This window comes from Delphinapterus leucas, chromosome X (assembly GCF_059928025.1).
Source record: "Delphinapterus leucas isolate spDelLeu-1000000601 "Yukka" chromosome X, BTC_Dleu_Yukka2, whole genome shotgun sequence".
Classification (NCBI taxonomy): Eukaryota; Metazoa; Chordata; class Mammalia; order Artiodactyla; family Monodontidae; genus Delphinapterus; species Delphinapterus leucas.
In genome coordinates, this window is record NC_143150.1 from 14,730,024 (window position 1) to 14,747,645 (window position 17,622).

The following is a 17,622-nucleotide window of genomic DNA, read 5'->3' on the forward strand; positions in this document are numbered from 1 at the left end:
AACTGAAAAAAGAAAAAGCAAATGAACATCTAATCCAACTCCCTTATTTTATAGAGGAGGGAACAGCCAGGCCCATAAAGAGCAAAGTGACTTTCCAAGGATCACAAAGCTAGTCAGCAAAAGAGCCTGGGTTAGAACCTAACATAAGACCATTGGGTAGTTATCTTCCATAAATTTATATTTTACATTGGCTTTCACATCACTGGATCAGTGGATCTCAAACTTGTTCTCCCCAGTCAGTAGCACAGCAATCACTTGTCAGAAATGTAAATTCTTAGGCCCACCCTGGACCTACTAACTCAGAACCTCTGAGGGTGGGACCCAGAACTCAAGTGTTTTAACAAGCCCTCCAGGGGATTCTGATGCTCAAATTTGAGAGAACTTGTCTACATAATCTTAACGTCTCTCCTGATAGTCTGTGATGTTCTGTGATTTTAGGCAAAAGGGATTGTATTTTCCAACTTAAGTGGTTAATTTACATAAAAATAAAAATACCTTGTGTATTTTTTAAAATCAATTGACACTGGCAAAAGAAGTCTAGAGTCATGTTTTCATATAACCAACTCAGGTTCCTGGCACAATAAGTGTTCCTAGCAGTCAGCGCGTGTTTGTTAAAGCCATCTTGATCTATTATCGCGATTTCATTGGCGTTTCTATATGGACTAGATAGGCAATGTAATCTAGTGGTCAATTATATGAGTCTTGGGATCACACTGGCCTGGTTCTGAATCCCAACTCTGCCACTAACTAGCTGCGGACCTTGGGTGCATTACTTAAACCTTCCTGAGCTTCACTTTCTCATCTCTACAACAGGGATAATTATATACCTACTCCTCAGTATTGTTATGAGGATTAAATAAGAAAATGCATGCAAAGAGCTTAATGCAGTGTCTTGTACATAGTAATTGCTTAGTAATGGCAGCTATTATTATGATGGCGATGGTGATTAGCATCATCGTCATTACCATCATCATCATCATTTGTTCTCAAGTAGAATGGATTATTCATTTGGACACAGATTTGGCATAAATTTAAAACTGGTAGGTAATCTTCTTAGTATTCCAAAGGTTGTGGTGTCCATTAAAACTGTCTATTTTCTCTGAGTGTTATTTGAGCATTCTCAGGCTTTTTGAAAATGAATTCGGAGCAGAACCTGGAGACATATTTCCTAAGGCTCCCCTGAGTCACACTCTAAACCTTCTAGACGAATCTGGCTATGAAGGGTTTTCCTTCCTAAATATAAAAATACATCAGAACAGAAAATTACCTCTGAAATAATATTCTCACACGGAGACGGTTTTAATGAATTTGCTCCCTGCCTTCACTCACCATACAGGAGAGGAGGAAATGGAACTTCATGGTAATAAAAACGTGGCTGCCTTGCCCTACAAAGGCTATATATTTCACCAAGTCCTCAGAATCAGGTTGAGAATATGTAAATCTTGCTTAATCTTCAAATTTATAGGCATTGGGACAAAATATTGTACAGTAATGAATATTCCTCCCCAGACCAAAAGATCTCCTCCAATAAGGTAGTCATGCCCCCTTTTTGAAATGTCTCAAGAATCACAGCAGAGCTGTGTGCACCCTCCCCTTCCAGTCAGAGAGCCAGGAAAGTAGCCACACCTGGAGTGAGTTTGGGTGGCTGTGTCCCATGCAAATTCTCCTTTCAAGTCGTGTTAAGAATTTCAATGCTGACAACTTTTATTAACAATTCTCCATGTTTCTGTCATTGAGGGAAAAGGAGGAAACAGTCTCCCTGGTGTATTTCTCGTCAGAGACGCATGAGTATTTTAAGCCCCCTCAATTTTTGAAGTAAGCTACATTTCAGGAGATGAAACAAAGGAAACGCTTAACATCTGCCAATATGTTTCCAGTTCTTATATCAAACAAAGTGAAATAGCCACCAATCCTAAAGAAAGAAATCAAGTTTTATAATTTACTCGTTTAGAAGATGTGAAGTCTACTTTGGCAAGCAAAGTGTTGTCGACAGACACAAACGCTTTCAGGAAGAAGCACCTTAACTGCAAGAGCCTTTTTGGTTACATTTCGAAAGCCTTCGGGCTTAGCTGAGCTCCCTAGATGCTCTAGCAAATGTTTTGTGAACTGAAGAAAACTTATTCAGCTTTATTAGGGGCAAGAACCTGAGGAAGCATTTGCAAACCCATCATGTGCATTTCTCAAAACAGGCTTCAGTCCCAAGTTCATTTTCACGTAAGAAGAGTTACCAGAAAATATCTATTTTTTAAAAATTCCTGTCCTTTTGCAAGTCTACAAAAATAAAGCCTATTTAAAATTCCAAACTCGTGTACATGTGGCCTTAGGGAAGACCCATTAGACACAGAGATGATTAATGCTCCCCTCGGAATCTTATTTGCTTCTTCAACTGATTGCTCATATAGAATCTTGCTTACCAAGTACTTAAGTATTTAAGTGCCTTATCATTCTTGGAAATCACTACTCACTAGCCTGCCTTGGAGAGTGAGGAGAAGTGCAAGCACACAATGTTTCCTGAATGGGGGAGGCAGCCCACTCTCTCCAACTCTGCCCCATAATACCATCTCCACATCTGCTGCCCCCTCCACCAAAAACCAAATTCCAGCCCTGAGATGCTGATTAGGGCACTAGCCCTTGCAATACACGTGCCTGTCAGGCATCTAAATATTGGACACTCTTGATTTGTAGAACCAGATTCTTTCAAATGGATATTAATCCTTGCCATGGTGGGGGGAGGTGGAGGAGAAAGAACTGTTAATGGATTATAATTTCTGTCTGCTAGACACCTCCCCTTCGATATTCTCTTGCACAAGGAATTTAAGATGCTACACCTAAAATCATTATCTATACTTCCACCACCTGCAAAAAGGCCTTGGCTCCTGATTTCCCTATTTCTATCCACATCCCACTGAAAACCTCAAAGGCATCCCTGACAGTTTCCTGACCCTCTTAAAATGCATCCCATCACTTGCCAATATTTCTTTATAACTATCACTAAATTAAGCCTCTTCAATCTCTTTCCAATTTCTTCCCTCCTTTTCATTCTCACAAACGTCCCCTTAATTCAGGCCTCTGATGCCCCCCCCCAGTGTTGGACAGCTTCTCCACTGAGCCCCATCCTCGAATTTCCTCTCCCTGTAATCACTCCTCCACATCCACCATGAGAGAGAGCTTTCTAAAAACACAGGCTTGATCATGTCACTAAAAGCCTTAAATAATAAGAGAAAAGAGGTGAGAGGATAAAAGCTGAGTGGGGTTATCAGGACTTATGCTTTAGTGCTCAAAATGAACAATTATCCTGATTTTAAGTGTACCCAAGTCATTTTCCTAAAAATTATAATCGATAACAGTGAAACTCTTTCCTCCAGTGGTTGTAGGCAAGACCATTATATATCTATGTTATGGCCTTAACCACATTATGTCAGGAGTTTATTGTATGTACTTTTTTTGTTGTTTTTTTTTGTTTTTTGTTTGCGGTACGCGGGCCTCTCACTGCTGTGGCCTCTCCCGTTGCGGAGCACAGGCTCCGGACGCACAGGCTCAGCGGCCATGGCTCACGGGCCCAGCCGCTCCGTGGGATCTTCCCGGACCGGGGCACGAACCCGTGTCCCCAGCATCGGCAGGCGGACTCTCAACCACTGCGCCACCAGAGAAGCCCTACTGTATGTAGTGTTATTTCCAGGAATTTTGTTTGACATGGTTTATTCAAACATATGCAGTGATGAATTCTGTTATTTATGCAACAAACATTTAGTGAGCGCTTACTATGTGCCAGACGCTGTGCTGTGTGCATGGGGTACAAACAGAATATAATATGGTTCCTGCCTTCATAGAACTTTGACTTTCTGAAAGAAAAATAAAGCCTCGACTAACTCTCCATTATCTATAGGATAACGTCCAAAATCTTTAGTGTAAAACATAATTAAACAAATATTTGTTAAATATTACTCGGCAAGGACATATACTAGGCCTCTTCCATGAAGTCTTCCCTGAATACCTCGGCTGCCACTCACCAGTTGCCTGACCATGGGTAACTTACTTCTTGAGCCCCGCTTTCCTTACCTATTAAAATGGGGGAAATAATAGTATCTACCTCGCAGAGAAACTGTAAGGATGAACTGTGATCCTGATGTAAAATGTTAAATTCTTAGCACAGAGCCTGGTCCTTAACAGCTGCTGAAGAAATTATAGCTACTATTGTTATGCTCCAGGATTTTTCTCCAGGACACTTGTCTTCTAAAATGCAGATATGTTTTTGAACAGGAATTTGTGAGACTCCATCCAGGCTGAAGTTTATTACAGGCTTTCCTACTCATTAAAGTTCCCAGGGAGAGCACTGGGTCCTGAGGCAGAAAAAGGGAGGCAGAGGCCTGGAGAGGATCAACTCATACTTCACAAGTTTGTCTTGAGCAGCCCTATCCAACCCAGGCTCACTGGTGGAAGCCCTCCTCTCACAGAGCTCCCTAGGGGACACCATCATGCCCACTAAAGTCCAAGAGAAACTCTGCAGCATCTCTCACTAGAGAGAATGTTCCCTGTAGCTTTCCATGTGAAGAAGAAGCTGGTGTGACACTGCGGTCTGCGAAGAACATTCTGAAACACCATAATTGCTCTCTACCAGTGAGCATGAAGAGTCACATTAGTATTTAAAAATCATCCAAACTGCCAAGCGCTATGATTACACTAAATCAACCTAATTTCTAAATCACTTGAGTAAACCCGTTTTGGATGTTACCATATAAACTTGAAAGAGTTCAATAAAAGAGCAAACAGGTTGGGTATCATATTGAGACGGCGGTGCCTGGTACTGCTGGATTCAGCTGCCTCCTTCTGAGGTCGAATGTACCTCATTCAGTGAGGTTGAATGACCTTATTCTGCAAGGCCTGAGCTTTACAAAGAACCTTTGTATCATTCATTTGTTCAGCAAATATTTACTGAGCACTTGCTATGTTCCTGTTGCTTCTCTTGGTGCTGGGAATGTGGTGAGTGACAAAATTCTAGCCCTCATGGAGCTTACCTTGCAGAGGACTGAGACAGACAACTGACACATAAATAAACATGTACCCGAGAGTGCTACAGAGAAAAATAAAGCAATATGTGAGGGTGTAGAGAGCCAGGGCAGGATTAAGATCGCAGTTATCTTAAGACAGGCTGGTATTATCTCTGAGGAGATGGCATCAGAACAGGTAGCTGAAGGAAGGAATAGACCAAACCACCAAGTTACCTGGGGAAAAAGTACGTTAAACAAGTGGAATAGCAAGGACAAAAGCTGTGAGGCAGAAAAAAGCTTTGGGGTGTTCAAGGACCAACCCATAGCAGAAAGAGTGGGGGAATGGATGGTAAGAAGTGAGGTACACAAATGTAAAATAGATAGCTAGTGGGAAGCAGCCACATAGCACAGGGAGATCAGCTCGGTGTTTTGTGACCACCTAGAGGGGTGGGATGGGGAGGGTGGGAGGGAGACGCAAGAGGGAGGGGATATGGGGATATATGTATACGTATAGCTGATTCACTTTGTTATACAGCAGAAACTAACACACCATTGTAAAGCAATTATACTCCAGTAAAGATGTTAAAAAAAAAAAAGTGAGGTAGAGAGGGAGCCATAGGCCAGATAAGTCAGGGCCTTAGAGATCAGGGTAAGTACTTCAGGTTTTATTCTGAGGGTGATGGGGAGTTATAGGAGGGTTTTGAGCGGTGACAGCACCTGATTTTCATTTTTTTATTGTAATGGAATTTTAAATTATTTTTAATTGTGCTAAAAAACATATAACAAAATTTACCACCTCAACCATTTTTAAGTGTACAAGTTCAGTGACATTAATTATATTCATATTGCTGCGCAACCATCACCACCATCCATCTCCAGAGCTTTTCCATCATCCCAAACTGAAACTATATCCATTAAACAACGCCCCACCCTCCTCTTTCCCCAGCCCCTGGCAACTACCATTCTACTTTCTGTCTCTATGAATTTTCTGCTCTACGTACCTCATATAAGTGGAATCATACACTATTTGTCTTTTTCATCCATGTTGTAGGTTGTGTCAGAACTCCCTTCCTTTTTAAGCATGAATAATATTCCATTTTATGGATATACCACACTTTGTTTACCCATTCATCCATCAGTGAATAATGGGTTGTTTTCACCCCTTGGCTATTATGAATAATGCTGCTATCAGGGTAGGTATTCAATGATTTTCATTTAAAAGGATCACCCTAACTGCTGTGTTGATGTTAGACAGTAGATGTCAAGACTCAAAGCTGGAGACCAGTTAAAGGGCTAGATAAGCGATGATGGTGACAGAGGATGGTAGTGGTGGAGGAGGTGAGAAGTCATCAAATTCTGATCAGATCTCAAACATAATGCTGGCAATCTGGGCTGCAGCAGTGGGCATATTTCTGTGCATTATTTCTTCCAAGGCTAGCATCTGATATAGTGGGATTTACTTCTTTCAACTTCCTATGGGAAGTCCAAAGATGATACTTCTCGAGAAATCTGGTTGTTCATCTGCAGTGAAACTGACAAAAGTGCTAAGCAAACTAAAGTCAAATCTCAGCCGGCTAGAAGCCTGGAGAAGTTCTCAGGGTGCCAGAAAACCTGAACAAAACACCAAAATCGTTTTATTTTAACCACTTTGGGGGGGAAAGCCACCCAGATATGTTACACTTTTCTCTGCCTCCTTGAAGAGAGGACACTGAGAATACTTTAGACTTCTCTGGATAACTTGGTATCACAACTCTGAAAGAGCAACTTCAGTACTGACACAGGTACATTATGAACAACGTCTTTAAGGCCAGTGAAGTGAACAGGGCCACTTTCTCCCCCACAAAGTGGCCTCGTAGTTGTGTGTTTTTGATATTCTTCAGCTTTCTTATTGGCTGTTTTCTGCCTCCTCGTTAATGTGCCTGGCAGCACTGCTCGCACTGCTCTTCTTCTTCTTCCTCTTCCTAATCTTCTACCAGCTTGATACGAGCTTGCAGAATGAAGACAGACAAATATGTTTACATCTTGGGTAAAAGAAAAGAAAACTGTTACAGAATGAGGGACTCTTCAGGGTACAGCTTTGTGGTGGTTGTTTTGGCCCCTCAGAGGCCTCTTTGGTTTTCTTCCTAGTTTTCACACATTCAGGGCAGACAAGTTTGCCATATGACTGCGCTCCACTCAGTTGAGATATTAAGCCACTGGTGACTGGTAAGAAAGACCCGAATGGGCCATGCATGTTGATCCCAGGACAGGAAAGCCACAAAATGAGAAATCTCCTCCTGCCTCATCTATTCTGGTCATAGCCATACTGTAAAAAGATGTGCATTTTTTTAAGCATCAACTGTTTGGCATCTGTTTTAGGGAAATGCACAAGTACATTTTCAATGACAAAAGTAATATGTTATTTTCTTTATTTTCTTGCCAAAATATGCATTTGGAAATATAGGCTATTTGGATGGGATCACATTGAAGCTAGAAGTGCATGTGAAAATTACGGAATCCTAGGGACCCAGAGAGATGAGAGAAACAGGAAGACAGACAGACGTGGCCATGACGCTAGATAACACCCTGATTATTACAGCTTACGTTGCATATTTCTTAGCGAAATATTTCTTCAGAGCTGTTCCTAGGATTCAGTTTGCATACGAAGCCCTGTGTCTGATGAGTTATATATAAGGAGAGTTTGGGAATTGGTACTGACACTACTGATTACATGGATTTATGGGGAGGGGAGTTTCCTTTAAGAGCATGAGAGCTGCCTCTAAGCTAATGATGGCAACTAGTTTATACTGAATACTTACCATTTGCCTTGCACTGTGCTAAGTACTTTAAATATAACTAATTTAATTATCAATTAACTCTGTGAAGTAAATACTATTACTATCAGCACTTTACAGAGGGAAAACTGAGAGTTGGGAATGGTAGAGCTGCTACTCAAAGCTAGGTTTGCCTGAGGCCAAAGCTAGTGCCTCTAACCACTATACCATACTGCATGTAATAACAAAAGAATCAGAAACCCTGGATCTTTGCTAAGTGCTCAGAAGACTAGAGCTGAATGGAACCAATAGGGTTACCCTGTATATCCCAGAGGTCTCCAAGGGAGCTGATTCCTGCAAGAATACAGAGCCTCATAGAAGCCAATAGAGGGCTTAGCATGGACACTGCTACTAGCTAAGGATTCAAAGAGCTAAGAGAGAGTGAAATACTGAAAGAACGAGAACAAGAAATCACGATGCTCAGAGAACAATTAATGGACCCAGGCCACTGAATGTTGTACTCAGAGAGGGAAATATGAAAATCTGGCAAGTGCTTTAGCATACCAATCTGCAGTGAGAAGGCCATAGCCACTCACCCCTAGATCATCTAACAGAATGTGAAGACCCTCAGATAAGGTATCATTTCAAGGAATGCTTTTCTCAGAGAAACAGGTTTATTGTCTATCTCTTCCTCCCACCAGAATGTAACCTCTTAAACACAGTAACCATGTCTCTTTTTTTGTACAAGAATGTATCCCCACATGTATTTTTGTAGTTGGTTTGATTTAGTGTGCTTTACTTCAATAAAAGTTCAGTATTACAATTTAAAAAAAAAAAAGAATGTATCCCCAGTGCTTACACAGTGCCTGGCACATAGAAGGTGCTCAATAAATATTTGATGAATTCAGGCATGCAAGAATGAATGAATGACAGAGCCCAGCTTGCTACCCTGAGCTGCAAACCAGATATCTCCAAGGCCTCCAGTCCTGAAACACACAAATAAGAATCTGAGCTCCCAATGCCCTCTGTGGCAGCCATTAGTGCTCTTCACCAAATATATCCAACTCACTGCTTTCCAGGCACCGAGGCAGGATTGTAATTACTCACTCCTTTTGAAGTTAGGCATGGCCCTGTGATTCGTTTTAGTCAATGACATGCAACCAGAAGCTTTAAGAACTTTTCCCTGCCTCTGCAATCATGGAAGCATGAAGATGGATCCTCCCGCAGCTTTGGACCCTGCGTAAGAACTAGGTAGAGAAAAGCCAGTCAGCCCACAATGGGTATACATTATATGGTATGAGCAAGAAATCAGACTTCGTTGTTTTAAGCCACTGAAATTTGGGGGTTGTTATTTCAGCATAACACAGTCTTACCTGACTAGGCACTGACTATCATCTAATTTTCAGAAAAGCCAATCTTTATATTTGGTTCCCTTTGCCAAGAATTCCTGGCAGTCATTGAAGAATGCCTACAATTCAGACATCCATCCTGGTTGTCATTTGTCATCTCGAGACTTAGACTACTGTTCTAGGTTTCTCTGTTGGTCAGCTCTTGCCTCTCTGCAACCAATGTTCCCCCAGCTGCTGCTATTTCATGCAAACCATGTCACAGCAAGTGACAACAGAGTTAAAGCCTGCTATGGAGTTTAACAAAATTTTACTGAAGGCTTGGGAATCACAGAGGGTGCTATGGTCTGAATGTTCGTTCCCCCCCGAATTCATATGCTGAATTCCTAACTCCCAAAAATGTTGGCATTAGACAGTGGGACCTTTGGGAGATACTCAAGTCATGAGAGTGGTACTCTTATGAATGGGATTAGTGATCTTATAAAAGAGGCTCCAGAGAAATCCCTAGCCCCTTACACCATTGAGGACACTGTGAGAAGACCCAGCTACGAACAAAGAAGAGGGCCCTCACCAAACTTCAACTACGTTGGCACCCTGATCCTGGACTTTGAACCTCTAGAACTGTGAGATATCAATTTCTGTTTTTTATAAGCTACCCAGTCGGTTATATTTTGTTATAGCAGCCCAAATTGAGAAAATCTTAAATGTGGTTATTCATTATTATGCTTCCTAGGCTTTATAGGCTAGGTCTGTTCACAAGGGCTCCCATTGGCTGGCTCTTTCCTTACTCACATCATCTACTGCCATGTCAAAGGGCTAGCTGGCCTAGCTCCCAGGGAGGAGAGTATCTTCAACCTTGTCCACACTATCCAGAGGCCACTCCTGACCTTCATTTTCAATGCCCAAAGAGTAAAGGAAGGATTTCCTTGCTTCCAGTGGAAATCATTGTAATCTCTACAAAGATGCTACTCTGCCCTCCCAGGAAGTCCATGGTGTACGCCTTCTACAGGGCAGTTTAGCTCTTCATTTTCGCAAGCTATTCATCCTAGATCAGAATCTGAGCTAGAGCTTTACAAACTCAAAGGCCCATTAAAGTGGTTTTCTGAAAAAGAGAGAACAATATTTTCCCAGCAATAAATTCTCAAAGCAAAAGTAAGAAGCTGTTGGCAGCTTTAAATAGCAGCTTGTCCCTACTTTTGCTTAGTTTTGGTTTTTTGTTTTATTTTGGGTTTTGATGGAGTCTACTTTCCTCTCCACACAAATTTCTAGAGGTCTGTTCCCTGTAGTACTATACCTGATCACATACTGCCCTGTGTGCTAATGATCTGTTCCACCAACCTTGTCTGATGGCCTCAGCTTTAGTGTAGGAGGTATAGGAAGGGTAACTATATCTGCTACTACTTTGTAAAGAGAGGCAGATTCACATAGGGGTTAAGTGTTTGGACTCTGGAGCCAGACCTCCTGTCACAGAGTAAGTGCTAAGTGTTTCCTATTACTGTAGTGTCTCTGGGATGACCTGCTGACATGTCTGGTTCCCTTTCTAGAGAACTGAGACTGGATGGATTGCAAGGGCTCATTAGCTTTAACAGCCAGAGGCAGAACTAGTTCAAGGGCTGAGTGCCAATCTAAATTGAGGAGGAAAGCTAAGACCAGTACCAAAGGTATATATCTGAGAAGTGAGGCCATGGGCAAGAGATCGTGAACTGTAGAGATCAAGAGCAGGAACGCAGAATCCAAGACAAGTTTTGGAATTAGACCCTTGACAAGACCAGGGAGCTGGTGCTTGTCATTAAGGTGTGATGTGGGGAGGAGAGGGCCAGGCTGACCACTCTGCACTCTCTACAAGTCCTTACATGAGTTATTTTCCCTCTAAGTATCATAAAGCTCCATCAACAGACATATTACTCCCATAAATCATCATTTTCCAAAGAATGCTCTGGATAAAACATAAGTTCTTGAGGAAGTACCTAAGCATATTGTAAAACCAGTTTGGGAATTGTAGCATTCAACAAAGTTTGAAATGTGTTTCCTTACTGTAGGGCCTCTCAAAGGATGTTAAGATGCAGTGTGACTCTCCAGGAGGGAACTAGAGTATGCAGCATTACCCTGTGTATACTTGAGAAGGGAACCTTCTTTTAAGCATCATCTCTCCCTGCCATAGCTCATTACATTTACAAAGCACTTTAGGCTCATCATGATGAAAGAGGCCATGTAAGTTCAATGCAGCTTTACGTTGCAGATGGATGTATCTAATCACACTATTAGGCAGGGAACATCAAACCGGGGACAGTAGAGGCTGCAAAGGCTTTCTTCCAACCAGGTGGTTGACAAAGTGCAAGTGGCAGAAATCAACCATGTTATCTTCGGGTTTGGAAGAGCCAAGGAAGGGGAGGCTATGAATCAGATGAGAGAGATTCCTTCTCTGGGAGGGGAGCAAAGAGGGTTACCTGGAGGATCAGCTATTTCTGGAGCACTGGTCTGTGCTAAGCATCATGCTATATACTTGACATACAATATTTCATTGGACTCTCCCAACAACCTCGCAAAGTAAATCTCATGATTCTACTTTGCAGATTAAGAAACTGAAGTTAAGAGAGGCTGTGTAAATTGCCTAAGGTCACCCAGTTTATTAGTTTGCAGAGCTGTGACCCAGCTTAGGTCGGCCTGACTCTAATATCTGTGGTCTTTGCTCTCTCCACTAGACCACGGGGCCTCAAGAGACCTGTGCTCAGTGCTTTCTGGCCCCTGTCTTGGGGGTATACACTCTAACAGTAAGGGAGGAAAATGCCAACAAATAACTCTGCTGAGTTATGCTGGAGGCCTGTTCAAGGCACAGTGGGTCATGAAGGGAAGAAGGTGTTATCATCAAGTCAGCTTGGTGTGTGGGGTGGAGGGGTGGTCAGGAAGGTATTCTAAGAGGAGCAACCCCTTGAGCTGAGTCCTGATAAGAATCACCAAGGACACAAGGAGTAGGTGGTAGGTGGTTGGTGGGTGTGGAGTACATTCCTGACACAGGAAATAGTGTCCATATGGGAAGTGTCATAAAAACTTTTTGAATGAAAAAACAAACTTTTGTTCAAGCAAAAAGTCTGTGTTACAGTGGCTAATAGTTCCGTTTTAGAAGTTCAGAGACCCGACCACCAAAGGAAAATACAACAGAACCAAAGAAAAAAACCAAAGGCATCGCTAATCTGCCATCTGCACCAATGATGTAGGAAAATAAACGAGAGCTAAGCAAAACAAAACAAAGCAAAAACGCCTTAAACAAAAAAGTCTTCTTTTGAGACAGGAGGAAAGCTCTGTCTCCCAAAGCCACGGTCATGTTTTCCGTGTTTATGCTGTGGTGTGACCGGGGCCTCAGAGTCCTGTTGGGGGCCTGTCCCTTTTTATGCTACATGTCTTAATCTGTCTCCATCACTTCCCAGAGTCAGACGGGAATCAGCTTAAAATGCCAAGGCTTGACTTCAGCTGTGTGGGCGCCTGCCTTTCCAAGCCACAACATCTGAACGCAGCGTCCTCCCAGGCAAGGAAACACTCGGTAAGGAAATACCGTAGTTAGGCTCTTTGCAACTTGCTAGAAGTGTGAGGCAGCGCTTCATTTCCTGATCGCTCAGGTGGAAATTGTAAAAACAATTAAGAGCAATGACTAATCACCGAATCAAAGCAGGTTGCCCAACTCATTTGCAATTGTGTGCTCAGTTCTGTGTGCCAACAAACAAAGACTTGGGGAGTTTATCATTTAAACCAATTAAAAGCTCTAGGCAAAGCAAGTAGTCAATTTGTGGCCACGTGGTGGGAAAACATCAGTTGGAAGAGCCTGAGGAATTTCCTGAGCAGAGCCATATGGCCAAAATCAGAATGAAGCACCCAGGATAGCTGGGAAAGTCGGCACTGAAAGCAATTTCACAATAAAAAGCTTCACCTAGCAAGAGCAGACTTGCGCTCTCTGCTCGCCTCTGCCCCGGCCGCCCCCCAACTCCACCTCCCCGCCTCCCCCATATTCTAGCCTGCCTGCAAGGCTGGTAGTTCTAACCGACAGTAAAAGAAAAATGAACAGACTAAAATCCAAACTCTGACTGTTAGCAAGAGACATTGCTAAATTTCCTGTCCACCATTTGCACTTTTATGTATTTTAGGGCTACCTAGAGAGTTCTTAAAGGCCCAGATGATGAAAATCGGCCGCCCTTCTTTCCAAATGAGGTGCACAGTCCATCTGGAGAGGGCACTCACACTTTTGCATGAAGCTGTAGGCCGTAAAACGGAAAGTAAAGAATTAAAAACTGAAGCCATTTGGTAGCCGTTATAAAAAAAAAAAAAAAGAGGCAGAGGGAGGTAGAAGGTGGTGTGGTGGGCACAGTTACTTCAACAAAATAGATTTACAGAATGGATGTCATGCAGTAAGCCTTTACTGAAAGTTCCTTTTCACGTCCCCGTGAGATACTTTCTGCTTACATTTTTTTTTCTGGCCTACAAGTCCCTTTGCTCCTAACCACTCCCCTCCATGTCTCCCTCCCCTTGCATTTTCCTGGAAAGTCTAATAATTCTTATGTTCCCAGTGGATCTCACTTCTTAAGGTCCTGGTTCCTTTCTCCTTCAAGTTCCCTCCAAAACAAGCATTCTCAGACACTCCTGATTACAGAAGAAGGAAGAACAATTGTACTGGAACCAACTGGAAAATTTTGACAGCTAAGTCAGCTAGCTGCAGCTGTCCTGTACCATGTTGTATATTATAACTAATGCACTAAGATTAAATAATTTTTGTACATCAATAAACAATGTGGTTCATGGTATGCAGACAAGTAAATTGAGTAAATTCAGTAACAAAGAATAACGGCTGTAATGTCATTCCTTTCAAAAAGTCTAGCACTGTCAATACTTCTAAAATTAATATGGCACACCTGTTAGTGTTCTGTGGGATGGTCAACATTACAGCTCCAACTTTCTGCAACTTGGAGGATGGCAGCAGGAAAAGGGTAGAGGGGTTGCTAGGCTCTCTACCTGAGCTTACCCAAAATCGTTATCCTTTGCTGTGGTCATCCAAGCCCACCTCATTTTATTCCAAGTTGGTAGCAGCAGAACCAGGTTGCATCACAGATTAAAGGTTCTGGTCCCTGCATTTTTAAGTCAGAGGCCTATAAAGAGTGAGATTGAAAAGCACAAAACTATAGGACCTGTGAGTTCCATTCCTGACTCTGCTACTGGGAGATAAAAAGTTCTCAGAAAGTCAGATAGCCTCACGGACCCGCTTGACTATCCAAAGCCTCTTCCGTCCTAAACTGTCAGACATGGAAAAGACCCGAGTGATCGTCTGATAGGTGCTAAAAGCATATCCCCACTTCTAAACCAGTGGGAATGGGAATGGCATGTCACAGAGACATACTGAACTGTTTCGAGTAGTGGATTTCAAAAGAGGCGACTGAGGAGTTTCAAAGCTCTTTCTTTTAGAAGAAATGTGGCCCTGTTTGCAGATATCCCTGCAGTCCAATCCTGTGCATATTTGGGATGGCCCTCCACTGTGTGAGAACACTAGAAACTCTGCCTAATTTACAAAACAGAATGACAACCCTGTCACCTGGCTGGCTGTCAAGTGTGATAGGCATTACAACTGCTAAACAAGATGTTCTTTGCTAGAAGAAGAAACACGTACAACTGAGGCATACAGAACCAGTCCCTTTGTAGTTAGGCATGACCATGTGACTTGATTTGGCCAGTGATGTGTGAGTGAAAGTGCCTGTGTTAATTCTGGGTAGAAGCATTTAATTGCTCCCATTTAAGAGCTTCCAGAGCTCTCCTGCCCTAGCCTGGCAATCTCTGAAGCAAGGTGTTGAGATGATATCATGAGATGCTATGGAGTGGCTACACAGCACAAACCTGACCCAAACTTACCAACTGTCCAACCCAGATCAACACTCATATAGGGTACTTCTTATCCCCATTGTACAAATGAACAAACTGAAGTTCTTCCAACTTAAGTGATTTAACTATAGCACACAGCTAGCCCTTGGCAAAACCAGGGCTCTAATCTAGATTTTCGTGGCTCAAAAGGCACACCTATTCTTTTTTTCTCCATATGGATCTATTAAGTGTTTGCTGGGCCATTTGTACCCTCTCCCACTTGGGTGCCAATAGAGGCAAAAGGGTGAGACATCTGGAACCAATGAAGTTCAGAGATTGCACCAAAGGGAAATACCAAAGCAGTGGCAATAAGCAAAAGGAAAAAAAATTCTCTCAGTACTGGAGAGGCCACACAGCTACCAAAGTTTGCAATGAGAAGAAACAGCCCAACTACTACTACCACTTAGGGAACCATTTGAGTATTTCTCTGGTAATCCTTGACCCTCACCTGCTTCACTAAACTCCAAAGATGGGAAAAAAAACTGTGACCAAGTTCAGTTTTCTTAAGGTACTTTGAGATTATTCTGCTTTATGTCTGCTAATGACTGAGCCAGACCAAACCATATTTTCTGCCATGATGATGATGAAAAGTCAATATTGCATGAACTCCCCACGTGCCTGAGCTGGGATTTAACATGGCAAAATTGATGTGTGAACCAGTGTTGCTATTTACTGTGGTTTCTATAGAAGTGTTCATAAAACCTGGGGCTGCAGCTGGCCCCCATTAGGTAGTTTCTTGGTGAAAGTTTTCCAAGGAAAACTTTTTTAACAACTTCATAAAGCCAGGCACAAAAGGGCAGTGCAATGACTGGCTGAGAGACATGGGATTTTTTTATCTTTGACTGAATGTTAAATGGGGACTTGCTCTGTCCACTTCTGGGAGAAAAATCAAAAGGCATCAAAGGCTATATTTTGAGTCTTGCATGATTTTATTTATTTATTCATGCATTCATTTGTTCAACATTTATTTAGCACCTACTATGTGCCAGGCACTGTGCCAAATGCTGGGAGGAACAAAAAGATAAATAACATTTGGGTTCTTAGGGATGTGAAGGAGAAGAGACTGGCAAGAACACAAGTAACTGTAATTCAAGGCAGTCTGAGGCAAGGGTCTCAGGGGTGGAATTTGTAAAGCTGTTTGGAAAAGTGCCTGTTGCCAAGTAAGTGCTCAGAAAATGTATGCTTATTCCGGGGACTTTCCTGGTGGTCAGGTGGGTAAGACTCCACGCTCCCAATGCAGGGGGCCTGGGTTTGATCCCTGGTCAGGAAGCTAGATCCTGCACGCATGCTGCAACTGAGTCTGCATGCCGCAAGTAAAAAAAGATCCCACAGGCTGCAACTAAAGATCCCGCATGACGCAACTAAGACCTGGTGCAGCCAAAATAAATAAAAATTTTTTTAAAAAATGTATGCCTATTCTACATGTACAATTAGATGCTAATGCTTTAAGGATAATCATCCATTTATTGCTAAAATGTAACTGTCAACTTCACACAAAAGATAATGTTTGGGGCACAGTTTGGGAATATGTGCTTTGGTTTTAAAAGGTAGATTTTCATCTGAACAACCAGATGCATATGTTAGTTTTACAGATAACACCACTAACCTTCCCTGTATGCCTCTGCTTTCAGGAGATTTATGTTCTGGTTTGAAGAAATCATATTCGTACCTTCTTAAGGATAAAACGTGAAAGAAGTCTTCCCACCCAGCAGACTCTCTTACCCACAGACCCAGGTTAGTTCCAGATTGGCGTAAGCATTGGCCATTCATCCAACCAACCCTTCCATTCAACCACATGGGTAATAATGCCATAGTAGTTCAGAGGAACAACTTGATCCCCTAGGGCATGAGGTAGTCAGGCAAGGCTCAATGAAGGAGGCAATCCTAAAGCTAGGTCTTGGGGATGGAGCTTGTACACAAGTACAGGAGAAGAAGATAGACATTCTAGAGTGGGGATAGCTTGAGCAAAAATGCAGAAGTAGGAATGTGCTTAGCATGTTTGGAGAACAATGAATAAACCAGTTTGACAGGAACACAATTCAGAGGAATAGTGGGAAATCAAACTCATGGTAGGTAGGGTCAGATCATGAAGAACCTCAAATTCCAGTCTAAGGCACTGCATGAAATCAGTAGCCTATATATGTTACAAACATTATACTTGGAAAAATATGGAGCAAGGATTGACTCCCCAGATTCGCAAGCATTTTGTTCTTAACAGTATCATTCTTTATACTAAGTCTCAACACTGTTTGTCCTTCCAAAAGATTCCCATACTATGGAATGCATAGGACTTTGGGGTTATGAAAGAAAAGCTCTTGAGAACTCACGGCAACACTGTTCCTGGCGTATCTGTCCTTGAGAAAAGGAACTAGCATTTGCAGACATTGTACAAAATCTTTGTACATACATTCTTTAATTCTCACCAAAAAACCCTGAGGTAGGTTCTAATATAATCCCCATTTTACAGATGAAAAAACTGAGCCTCAGATAGTAGATCAAAACAGGATTGAAACACCAATCTGTTTTATTCTAAATCCTGTATTCTTTTCACCATACCACACTGCCTCCTGAATAGAATCTCTTTGCAAAACTTCAAATTGGGACATCCTGTGATTAATCCATACCTCTAGTTGTTATTCT